This window comes from Poecilia reticulata, chromosome 6 (genome assembly GCF_904066995.2).
Source record: "Poecilia reticulata chromosome 6, P_reticulata-male-v2, whole genome shotgun sequence".
In the NCBI taxonomy this organism is placed as follows: Eukaryota; Metazoa; Chordata; class Actinopteri; order Cyprinodontiformes; family Poeciliidae; genus Poecilia; species Poecilia reticulata.
Window position 1 is genome coordinate 1,573,045 of NC_088835.1, and position 12,357 is coordinate 1,585,401.

Sequence of the window (12,357 nt, forward strand, 5' to 3'; positions counted from 1 at the left end):
TTGACATAGTCAATCAACTTACTCGGGTAAGTTGATTGACTATGTCAATGGCTTTAAACATCGTTTGTATGTGGGGGTGGAAATGGCTAGGGAGAAGTTGACCTCTTCTGAAGGATTCACAGCCTCATGTAATAGTTTAAGCGGCCCACGCACCGGATGTCCAAAAACAAGCTCGTTTGGACTAAAACCAGTGCTCTCTTGCACCACCTCACGAGCAGCTAACAGAAGCCATGGTAAGCCATCCTCCCAATCCTGGTTTAACTCCACACAGTAGGTACGCAACAAAGACTTGAGGGTCTGGTGGAACCTCTCCAGAGCACCTTGACTCTGAGCGTGATATGCAGAAGCCTGATTATGCTTGACCTGCAACAGTTTCAACACTTGAGCAAACAAATGAGAAGATAAATTTGAGCCTTGAACAGACTGGATAACTTTTGGAATACCAAAAATAGAAATAAATTGGGTCAGAGCCTTCACCACAGACCTAGCAGTAATAGCACGCAGTGGATATGCAGCAGGATATCTTGTTGTCTGACACATTACAGTCAACAAGTAATTACTCCCTACCTTAGAACGAGGTAAAGGACCAACGCAGTCGATAATGAGGTGTTCAAAGGGTTGCATAAGCACCGGAATTGGACACAAGGGAACTGGCTTGATGCTCTGGTTTGGCTTCCCTGCCATCTGACATGTATGGCAGGTTTTGATATATTCAGACACATCCCTTTTTAACCGAGGCCAAAAGAAATAACGCCGGATATAATTATAAGTCTTGTGGACCCCCAAATGACCTGATTGGTCATGGGAAGTCCGCAACACTTCACTGCGATATTTGGAGGGAACAACAGTCTGACAAAGTGAACCCCCAACAAAATCCTTCCCATGTACCAACCATTTCCGCGCCAACAATCCATCCTTCAACACATACCCACAGGCCACACTCTCTTCATCAGTGACAACCTGATCAAAAAGATGGTGAAGAGAAGAATCTGCTCTCTGCTCTGCCACCAGGTCACTGCGAGAAACAGACAGAGAATCAGGGACATAAAGAGAAAAAAATCACCATCTTCTGCACCTCCACCTTCATGGTCAGGGACAGATGCAGACTCAGCACGGCACTTAGCTCGCGTCACTGCACAAGCTGTAAAAACCCCAGGGAAACACTGAGCACTCTCATCCAACTTTCCTAGAACAGGGGAAGAAGTTACCATGGGAGCAGGTAGTGGACCATCAGGCCACACCCGACCACCAGCAAGATCATTGCCCAAGATTACATCCACTCCCTCCAAAGGAAGTGCAGGGCGCACCCCCATGATAACCTCTCCCTGAACCAATCCACAAGTCAATGTCAACCTATGCAGTGGAACTGGTTCCACCATAAGTCCCATTCCCCGCATCAAAACATGGTCTCCAGTGTTGGTTTCCTCAGAAAAGGGTAATACAGAGCTGAGAATATATGAATTAAAAGCCCCAGTATCCCTCAAAATTTTTACCGGTACCATAGCATCACTCCCCAGCATGGACACATGGCCGTCAGAAACAAAAGGTGAAAAATCCCCCTGGTGCAAGGTGTAGTTCCGGCCTACATCCACCTGTTTAGAGGAAACAAAACCATCGTGTTTTTCAGAGACAGCAAAAGCAACCGATTTCACTTGAGCACTTCGTTTAGGGCATTCCCGCTTCCAGTGGCCTCTGGCTTTGCAATAATGACATACATCAGATGGATCCACATACACATGCCCACTGGAAATCCGTTCTGACCTACTGTTCATATCAGAACTAATGCCGTCCTCCTCTGCATGACTGCTCACAAAAGATTTTCCACTCCTGTAACCAAAATCCCAGCGAGGTTGATAGTCACGGCCACCTCTGTGTATGAGAACATATTCATCTGCCAGCTTAGCAGCTTCAGCAGCTGTTTTCACGTTATGTTCACTGATATATACCGCAATGTGACTTGGGACAGAGTTTTTAAACTGTTCCAGGACAACCAGATTACAGAGATCAACAAAAGTGCTAATTTTTAAGGAAGTACACCACCTATTGAAATGGATTCCCAGCTCCCTGGCAAACTCAACATGGGTTTGTCTCCCAGCCTTCTCCCATGTCCGAAACCTTTGTCGGTAAGCCTCTGGTACCAACTCATAAGCGGTTAAAACGGCCTTCTTCACAGTGGCATAGACTTTACTTTCACCCTCTGTGAGGGCAGAATATGCTTCTTGTGCTTTGCCTGTGAACACACACTGTAAAAGGAGTGTCCTGTCCAAATCAGACCAACCTCGACCATCAGCAACACGCTCAAACCGGGAGAAAAAGGTGTCTGGATCCCATTCAGAAAACTGAGGAACTAAACGCAGATTATTCCCAACATCAAACGAGCTAGACGTTCCCCTACCGGAAGCATCAAGAGGGGCGTTGCCCGCACTACTTGAACTCAATCTACGTTCTTCCAACTCCAGTTTTTTCACATCCAACCTTTTCTGTTCTATCCCAGCCTGCAGCAAAAGTAGCTCCCGCTTTTGTTCAAAAGTCAATCTAGTGTCAAAAACGTCAGTGTCTAACCACGTCGCGCCAGCTTGCAACTTAGATGGTCTTAGCACACTGGAGTCAGTTAAATTAGCTTTAATGATGGCTTTAATACTCTCCTTAGACCGCTTATCACTGATCTCCAACTTAAAATGTTCAGCGATCTTTAGCAATTGGTCGCGTGTGCAGCACTCCAACCCCTCCTCAGACGGATCCCGCAAAAAATCCTCAACAGCAGCCATAACACCTGAATTCCAACCAGTAGCACTGAGCTCCCACAATCCCAAAACAACCACAACGTCACAGCGACCCCGTCCCTCTAACTGCCTAACCAGAATCTAACTAATCTCCCCCGCTAGTCTTCGGGTGTTACTTGTGATGGGTTTTTATGCACTGACGCCCGAGAGTCCGAAAAAGCAACCAATAAATGGCGACTCCCTGCAACTCCGGATGTGCTCCCGAGACAACCGCTCTACCCACGTTCACACCACACTAAAATCCCCCCACAACAACCTCCATAAGGGAAATTGTTGTTAAGCCTAACAGGGACAGAACCACCGCGACCTACTATGAAGGAGCGATCACTCAAACCGCTACACAAACACAGTCTCTCAGAACAGATGTACAACGGCTGCTTCACTCACCAAACCCAGCACGCTCGTCAACGTCCCCCGACAAGACAGAGTTCACAACTCCAAACACACTGACGTCCAATCCGGATTCAAACTGACGAGCCCCCATTTGTCACGCCCAGCTCAAAGGCGAGGACAAAAAAGGGAGACAGACGAGCGGACCTATAGAAACAATAATTTATTTGATAACCCAAACGACGCTCCAGGAGATCAAGCCAGCCAGCCAGAGAGAAGTGTGGACCAATGCTGCTCGTTCCGGTCTTGTCCGGAGGGCCAACAAGCAGACAGTGACTGGCTAGACGTCAGTATTTATCATCTGCCGATGAGTGCAATTAACGGCCCATCTCCCTGCTTCCTGAAAAAAACCAGAAAACACAGGACTAGAGACCCCTACTGGAAAGGAGGGGATCGTCACAGTAGTTAATGATGGTCAAGATAATATCTTTTGGTTATTAGGATTTGGTATGACGTTTATTAGCTTTGGTTAGGATTAACTATTAGTTTGATCCTTATTAGGATTTAGCTATACTCTTGTCAGCTATTAGTTTAACCATCAATATCTATAAGATTAAACTTTTTTTTCACTTTTTCGCTTTTGGTTTGATTTTCATTAGATTTTAGCTGCACTATTGGCTATTAGCTAGACTCTTAATAGCATTGGTTTTAGTCTTGCTAACTATTAGCTTGTCCATGAGTTTGATCATTTTTAGTTCTTGGCTCAATTCTTATTTGCTTTTAACTTGATCATCATTAACTATTAGGTTAGACATTTTTAGAATTTGATTTGACTTATTAGCTGTTAGCTTGACTCATTTTTACTTTTGGTTTTACTTTTATATGATTTTAGCTTGACTGTTATTATCCAAGAAATGGTTGAACTATTATCCAAGGATGGCCAAGCTAATAAATAACAAGCGTAAACCAAATGCTAATAAGGGCCAAGAAGCTAATGAGTCACGCTAGCATCTAATAAGAGTCAAACTAATCGTAAACAAAAGTGTAAACAAAACCTATTAATGTTTAATCTAATAGTTAATGTGGTGAAGCTAATTGCTAATTAGTGTTACCTTGTCACTTATTAACTAACAGCTGATAAGAGTTAATAGTCAATAATAGTTTTGGTTTACCTCTTACTAGCTGTTTTATTAGACTGACTTAAATTAGGATTTGTCTTGACTTTAATTAGCTTAGTCATATTTTATTAGCTTTGGCTTGACTTTTATGAGATGTTAGCTTGACCCTATTAGCTTTTGGTTTGACTCTTGTTTGCCATTAGTTTGGTCAACTAGTAATCATTAATTAATGATCACTGTTAATGATTAATAATCATTCATTATTAATGAGAAATGGTTTTCAACCATAAATTAGTAAAAGTTAATTCTAATCACAATTAATATTAATTAATGCTTAATTAATATTAGTCATTAATATTAATTAATATTAGTTATTAATATTAAGATTAATCATTAATATGATTAATATTAATTGTATTAATATTAATTAATATGCATTAGATTAACATATTAATATATCTAGTAAGGTTTGTGTTGTTTTACGAGCCTAGGTGCAGGGTAAATTATGTAAAATGTTGATAGCTGGTGGTGTGAATGGGGATATGGGTATTACGCTTTTATTTGAGTCCAGAATCACTTTTATGATTTTGGACCCAAATAGCAAGGTACTTTCAGGCAACGTCCTTTGAACGTAGTCCTGAAATCAAACACCATAAAGCATTGAGAGGACTAGGATTATGTACTTCCTTATCATTCCAGATCCTCCAAAACAAGATCACTTTTGTGATTTTTGGACCAAGTGGGGGAAGCCAGAGCACCTGGAGGGAACCCACTCATGCACAGGGGACAAAATGCACACTTAATGCAAAAAGACCCCACTGTGCAGCCATTCTTTTTTTTTTTTTTTTTTTTTTATTCTTGCAAGAAGAATTTAGATTAATCAACTGAACTCATGTTCATAATTTTGGTCCCTGCTAGCAACGAACGTTCAGACAACATCCCTTGCTAGCAAGGACGTTATCATTGTAAATTAAAATCATTAAACATTCAGAGGATTAGGATGGTATGCTTCCTCATCATTCCAGATCTTCCAAAACAAGATCATCTTTGTTCACATATATAGGGTTTTCATATTTGTACTGGCCTTCAGAGTCGAGTGATTCAAGGTTTTCTAAAACAATATCACCTTCATTCACGTACATAAAGTCTTCATTTATGTCCTGGCCTTCAGAGTTGACTGATTCAAGGTCTTCTGAAGCAGGATCACCAAGGTTCACATTTGAAGCATCTTGTTTTGTGTTCTGTTGACTTTCGGGGGTTTCTTGTTCGGGATCTTCCAAAACAGGCTTATACGGACGCACCTGTATGAAAATCGGACGACACTCGCTCATTGACGAAGCATGGTCGGGATACATTCTGCACACAGTCCCAGAGATGACACTTTCTATGAGTGTTTGGTTTTCACACTCCACTGTTGTTATGCGTACGTTTTGAGGCTTTGGGGAATCCTCAAAGCCTCTGCTTCTATTGTAACTTACAGGAGATTCAGTTGTGTTCTGGTTTTCAGGATTGACTGATTCAAGATCTTTCAAAAGAAGATCACAAGGGACCACATCTGTGGCTTCACCTTTGTCCTTGCTTTTACAGTTGGTTGAGCTTCCCAGGCTTGGATGAACTTGTTTATGACAGAACATAACAGAATTGTCATCTTTACAGGTGCTTTTCAGAGCACTTTTCAGATAGCTTTTTGGGAGATGAACTTTTCTGGGATGTGTCATGGTTCTTTTGAAGCAAGCTATGAGCTTGTAGTCAACAATTGGGTGGCTCATTTTCATGAGATGGAAAAGCCTATCTTTTACCACATCCTCGTTTCCACTTAGAAGTTGGAAGATGTCTGAGCCAATTTTTCTGTCCATGTCTGGGAAAATGATAAAATCTAGATCTTTCAGTTCTTCCCACAGAACTCCAGAAAGCCTCTCATAGACGGAGATGATGTCCTTCCGTCCATAATTTGTGGTAGATCTGTAACTAGCCTTACGAATCAGTTTCCAAAGAACTAGATTTATCATTTTTCTCCGTTCATCTGCTCCGTGTCTCATTCCCATCTCTCTGTCATTTTCCACCAATCTTTTCCCTTTAGGATAAGTGGACTTCAAACAATTGTTACTCAGGCAGTTCTCTTCTGCATACAAACTTTCTGCATCAAACAAAGTGTCTTTGAGCTTTGTTATTACAGATGGTAAAAATTTCTTTGTGTTGGTGGGTTCTTGAGGAACGGGATTCTCCAGGTGATGCTTGAATTCTTGTACTATCCTTGGATATGACACTGGATAGAAAAGGATTGCAAACAAATGCAATTCGCTTGCGAGGTGGAAGGAATCACTGGCGATGCTCTGAAAGATTCTTTCACTTAGCTCTTCTGACATTCCTGACAGGATGTCCAGATCTAACTTCCCAGTTTCCGCCATGATTTGGCGTAAGAGCTTACCCTGGGCGTTCTCAAAGGTTTCTCTGACGAGGGGCAGGGTTGGTTCATCTGCAACTTTCTCAATCACCTGCCACAGAAGGTCACTGAGAAAGTCCCTCTTCAAATAATCAGGATTCCTTGTGGGACAAATCTTTTGGAATTGATTTGTGCATATTTCCCTAAAGGACATCCACTTCTTTGGCTTCGTCTCCATTTCGAGCTTGCTAACTACAGACACGTCTGCTACTCACAAAAAATATTTGCGAATGAGTTCTATACTAGAATTGTACTGTATATAATGATGTCATGGACTCTGTGACATCATCAATCATTCTCTGAAGGGCCTCATGACACAGAGTTCAAAGGAAAAATAATTTCAACATTCTGGATAACCTCAGTGTCAGCAGCATGGTAACTGTTGCTAGGGGTAATCGTGCACAATGAGCATGCTCTGTGGAAAATAAAAATAAAAAGGAGGTGATGGTTCTGACCAATTTTGCGCCATATTGTGAGGGGAATCATTCAGAATATGGACAGTATAGGCTGCCGAGGATTTAAAGGGGCACACGTAGGGCTTTTATTTTCTTTTTACTAAGAGTCTACAACTCTGTGACTGTATACACTGTTATTTTATAATATACTCTTTTTAAAGCACAATGCTATTTTTTGACCACTTGTGTCTCAATAATTGCATATATATATATATATATATATATATATATAGGTATGAAAATAGTTGGCTGCAAACTCAAAATATCATCCTTATACAAAGCCAGTACAGAACAGAAAGCAAACATCATCCTCACCTTCCAGCTGAGCTGACAAAACCTTCTACTTCTTCATTTTTTTTTCTCATAGAATCCCACCCATCTTTGGAAAACAACAGGATTATCTTTTTGGAATTTCCCCCTCTGCCCCCTGCAGGGTCTGAGGCACAAATGCGAGTCAGGCACAAAGGAGCAGAGGGTGGAAAGAGAAAGAAGGAAGACAGGAGAGGAGTTCAGTTGTCTGTATTGGGTTACAGCGAGGCTCGTTATGAACCCAGGACTCCAGTTTATTGAATGTGCACATCTATTTGCACACAACATCTGTTCTGAGGGCTGCATAGGCAAACAGTGAAATCCACCCAGTCAGTGTTTCCTTCGCAACTGGATCACCTGAAAATGGAAAAGGTTGCTAAAATTGATTATTAATCAAAGATGTTTCTGTGGATGTAATATTATCTTTTGAAATGCATTAGTTAATTGGCAATATTCCAAGAGGAAATATCCATCCATCCATTTTCGATATACCCTTGTCCCAAGAGGGACAAAGGTGTATAACTGCTTATTGTATAACTGCTTATTATTACCCTAATAAGCAGTTATCCATGGGTTCCAAGCCCCTCCCTGCACACTATGCTCTCTACATCCCACCAGGCTTTGTTGTGTCTCTTAGCATGTCGACAAAGTTGGTTGGTAGTTTGAAGGACAGTGCTTACTCCTTGAATTATTGCAGTGCATTTACCCTATTTGTGGTAAAGTACAAGCTAGTGTGTCGTTGGCCCCGCTCCCTCCTGGCACATTCTCCTCTACACTTCCAGTTAGCTTGGCGCCCCTGGGTCCCTTCGCATGTCAACCAAGAGTTGGGACTCCTTTAAGTTACTCCTTAAAGATGCTGCCATTACAAGGCCTCTTGTTTATGTGTGACACAGTTTCAAAATTTCAATATAAATTTATTCTGTATCATCAATTCCCCAAATTATTTGCACACAATGATGTCTGTAGCTGGAACAATAATAAACAATTCCAGGTAAATATGTGTATGTACATATTTAAAGAAAAACTGTAATTTGCAATCACAACATTTTCTCAATGAGTACTTTAATTAAAAAATGTATATAAAATTTATAGTTGTTCATAAATATGCCAAAATATTTGCTGACGACTGTGTCTATATCTAAAATAATATTCAAATATTATGTCCATGTCCCCGGATTCCATCGTGTTATCTGCCATTTACATACCCAAATTATTAAAAAAAATAAAAATAAATGAAAAATTCATAGTTTAAAAAAAAAAGAATAAAAAAAATCTATATATGTGGCAAGAGTAAAAAGAAATATAAATAGTCAGAAATGCTAACACATTTCACAACATGTTCATCGGCCGCGATGCAAAAATCGGAATTCTTAGACTAATATTTATTTTATTGTCGTTGCACAAAGACACAACAGTGAAACTGGCAATGAAACGTCATTGCTTGGCCATCGCAGTACACAGAAAAAAAAACCCTACAGAAATTACAAGTGTGTCCATAAATACGTGAATATACAAGTAATAATAATATATTGCTAAATATATGTAACTTAGTATTTTCAAACAGTCTTCGTGATGACTGGTATTGATCTACCTGATGGCCAGTGAGAGGCAGCTATTCCTGAGTCTGGCTGTTCTACAGCGGAGTCTCCTGCCAGACGCCAACCAGATGAGCAGACCATGGAGAGGATGGGTGGAATCAGAGAGGATCTGGTTTGCTGTGGCTTAGCAGCGTCTTTGTGCCATGTTCTGGATAGAGAGGACTACTGGGACGTCCCAGTGGTCCCACACGTCCCAGTGGTCCTCTGTCCTCTTCGCAGCGACTTCCAGTCTGAGACGAGATGGAGATACTTCGGCTAACTCCGACTTTTCGAGTCAATATTGTTACTATTTTTGACATGGAACTTAGAAAACGCAACTTACAAAACGTACAAAGGGAAAACAAGATGGTGGACTCCGCTAACTCTGCGAGGGATGGGGCTAAGAATTGGGTCAGACACACCATTTTCCAAGATGGTGCCCTCTGAAGGGCAAAAAAAAGTGACACTATCAAATTTACAACTAAATATTTTGTCCATGTTCAAAACATAGACAAAATATGCTTATTTTACAGCTATAATATTGCGCACATAATACTGTTTGTGTTTCTGTGTGCAGTTTGGATGGAAAGTGCAGTAAGTTTTTCAGACACAGATTGAATTCTAGTCTGCAATAACACTTTTGAATCCTAGTTAAACTTTCAACCCCGCAGCTTTGCATGTGTTTGTTCACTGTATGCTAAACTCTGCTTTACTAGGACGTTCAATGAAAACAAGTCTGGGTCACAGAACAAAAGAAGCACATGAGGCACATGGTCCTGAGCAGCAGCAGCAGCGTCATGCAGCATATTAAAACAACAGACTTTTGCAGACTGGTGTCAGTGTAAACACTCGTGGCCTGTTTTTTCAGGGCTTAGTCCGTTGAAAGCTTATCTCTGGTGGACGGGGAGGCAGAGTGAATCGGCGCGAGTGAAAAGGGGAAGAAAGATCGACTCCCTCGACGCGTAGACTGAAAGGGACATCCGTCCAACTGCATAATATGTTTGTTTTCATTTGATCTGTGGGCTGATTTTTTTTGTCTCCATTTTTGTTTAATCCTTCCTGTTCCTCTCTCCTGTTCACAGGAAACAGACATGCTTGTCCCCTTGGCCTCTGACCACATGTTCAACCTTTTCTCATCTGACCTGAAAGGTTTTTTTTCTTCAAGCAATCCTCTATGCTGTGCAGCAGAGTCTGGTGAAGTATAAAGACAACCCTCCACATTTCTAGGCTCCCCCATCAGAAAAGCATAGAAAAGCAAAATCCAGATTTTTTATTTGAATAATTTTATGTAATAAAAATTATGAAATGCCATGTCCAGAGCAAATGACTTTTTTCAATTTCTACTTTACTTTTTGTTATCCTAGTGTTGACAAATTTCTAACCCATATTGTCTCGTCTCAATCTATAAATCAATTATCATTCATGTTTATTGTTGTTGTTATAGTTACAGCGAACATTTGGGCATCATCTGACATAGACGTAGCAAATAAAATCTCAAAAGTACAAATTGAAGTGCAATCCCATAAAGTGCAATGACAATAATAATAATAATAATTAATAATAATAATAATAGTTATCCAAAGTTCCATATATTTATATGGAATGGCAAAGAAAATAGGCTCGATCCCTAATCGAAATCCTTGCAAATATAAATGATTTCGGGGGGGGGGGGGAGTTCCTTCTGTCTATTTTTGATGCATGTCCATCAAAACAGATGCATTTTAAAGTTAGCATTTTAAAATGCTAACTATTTTAAAAACTTCAGATATGAATCCTATACAGCAGAGGCATCTGAGAAGGCTGTAGCTTACAACTCCTGTCTGTAAAAAAAAACTCTTGCCATGAGAATAACCTCCCAGTTTTTAATCATCCTGCGTGTTCTGATCTAAAAATCTCATTGGAAACATTTAAATATGAATTGGATTGAAATGGATGCCAATTCTGAACTGAAGATGTTTCACTAAGTCACGTTAACCACATGGAGTCTGTTGGAAACACATCAAGTATGTATAAATATTGTTTTTTAGTAGACCAAACTCATTGACTCTTTCAGTTCTGTTTTAGGGTTAATTTAACCAGCTGGTGAATAACGTGTCTGTATTTAAATATTGTATTGAATGAATTACCCGTCTTGGTAACACTTTATTTGAAGGGGTGTGCATAAGACTGACATGACACTGTCATAAACATGACATAACATCTGTCATGAACATGAAGAAGTCTTTATGAATGTTTATGACAGTTGTCATGAAGTGTCAATTGGTAAATAATGACACTTTTAATGCAAAGTTGCTCTAAAAGTTGCATTAAAAGTCCATTAAAAGTGCCAACTTTGCATGATTTTGTAAATTATGATAATTTAATGCAAAGTTGGCATTTTTAATTGGCTTTCAATGCAACCTTTAGAGCAACTTTGCATTAAAAGTGTCATTATTTACCAAATGACACTTCATGACAACTGTCATAAACATTCATAAAGACTTCTTCATGTTCATGACAGGTGTTATGTCATGTTTTTGAAAGTGACCTGTCTATGCACACCCCTTCAAATAAAGTGTTACCCCCGTCTTCCTTCTTTTATTGCATTTGGAAGCTCTATGTAGAACCTCATTGCAATCTAGCAGCAAAAACTTCTAGAACTTTTTCCTGGTCTTAGAATCTTAATAATGAGTGTAACCGTGAACTATTTTTCGTTGTCAGGACTAGAGGTTCAATAAATGTATTAACAAGGCACAACAGGTTATTTAAAGGGATTAGTACAAACAGGAAGCACTATGAAATGTTCCAGTACTCTGAAAGTTTCATGGTCAGCGTTGCAGAAGCCTGTTTGCTGACTTGCATTGACCCATAAAAGCTGATCTGTTGCCCATATGCTGAAAAGCTGAAACAAGTGTAGACACCACACACACGCGCACACACACACGCACGCACACACACAGTGCCACTAACAGTTTTCTGCTTCCTATGGGACTTTGCTTACGGATCTTGCATCCGGTTCCTTTTTCAGTGGAATAAGGGGCCAAACATCTTGGCAGGTCATCTCTTTTCTTTAGTTGAGGAAGCAGTGGACTTCCTGACATCCTGGACTGTTAGTGGCCCATGTCAGTCAAGGGTCACCCATCCTTCCTGGCTGCTATCCTTCCTTTAGTGAGTTAATATTTAGCATATCAACATCTGGCATAAATTTATTTGGTTTTTAAACTGCATCTAAACATTGATCAAATTACAATATTTTTGTTTTCTACAATATTTTAATAAATCTCAAAGTTTCAAAAGTCAAACTAACAAAAACAAAAAAAAAGACTGTTGTGAAAATCACTACAAGCCCTCCAACAGAACACT

At 40.1% G+C, this 12,357-nt stretch overlaps 1 long non-coding RNA gene across 1 annotated transcript; it reads right to left on the bottom strand.

Moving 5' to 3' along the window:
- Positions 1 to 3,318: 3,318 nt before the first annotated feature.
- On the bottom strand, positions 3,319 to 5,699 carry LOC103465625 (uncharacterized). Its single transcript, XR_014087747.1, has 2 exons — positions 5,372 to 5,699; positions 3,319 to 3,513 (listed from the first exon to the last, which is right to left on the bottom strand). It is a non-coding gene; the product is annotated as an uncharacterized LOC103465625 (long non-coding RNA).
- Between the last annotated feature and the right edge of the window lie 6,658 nt (positions 5,700 to 12,357).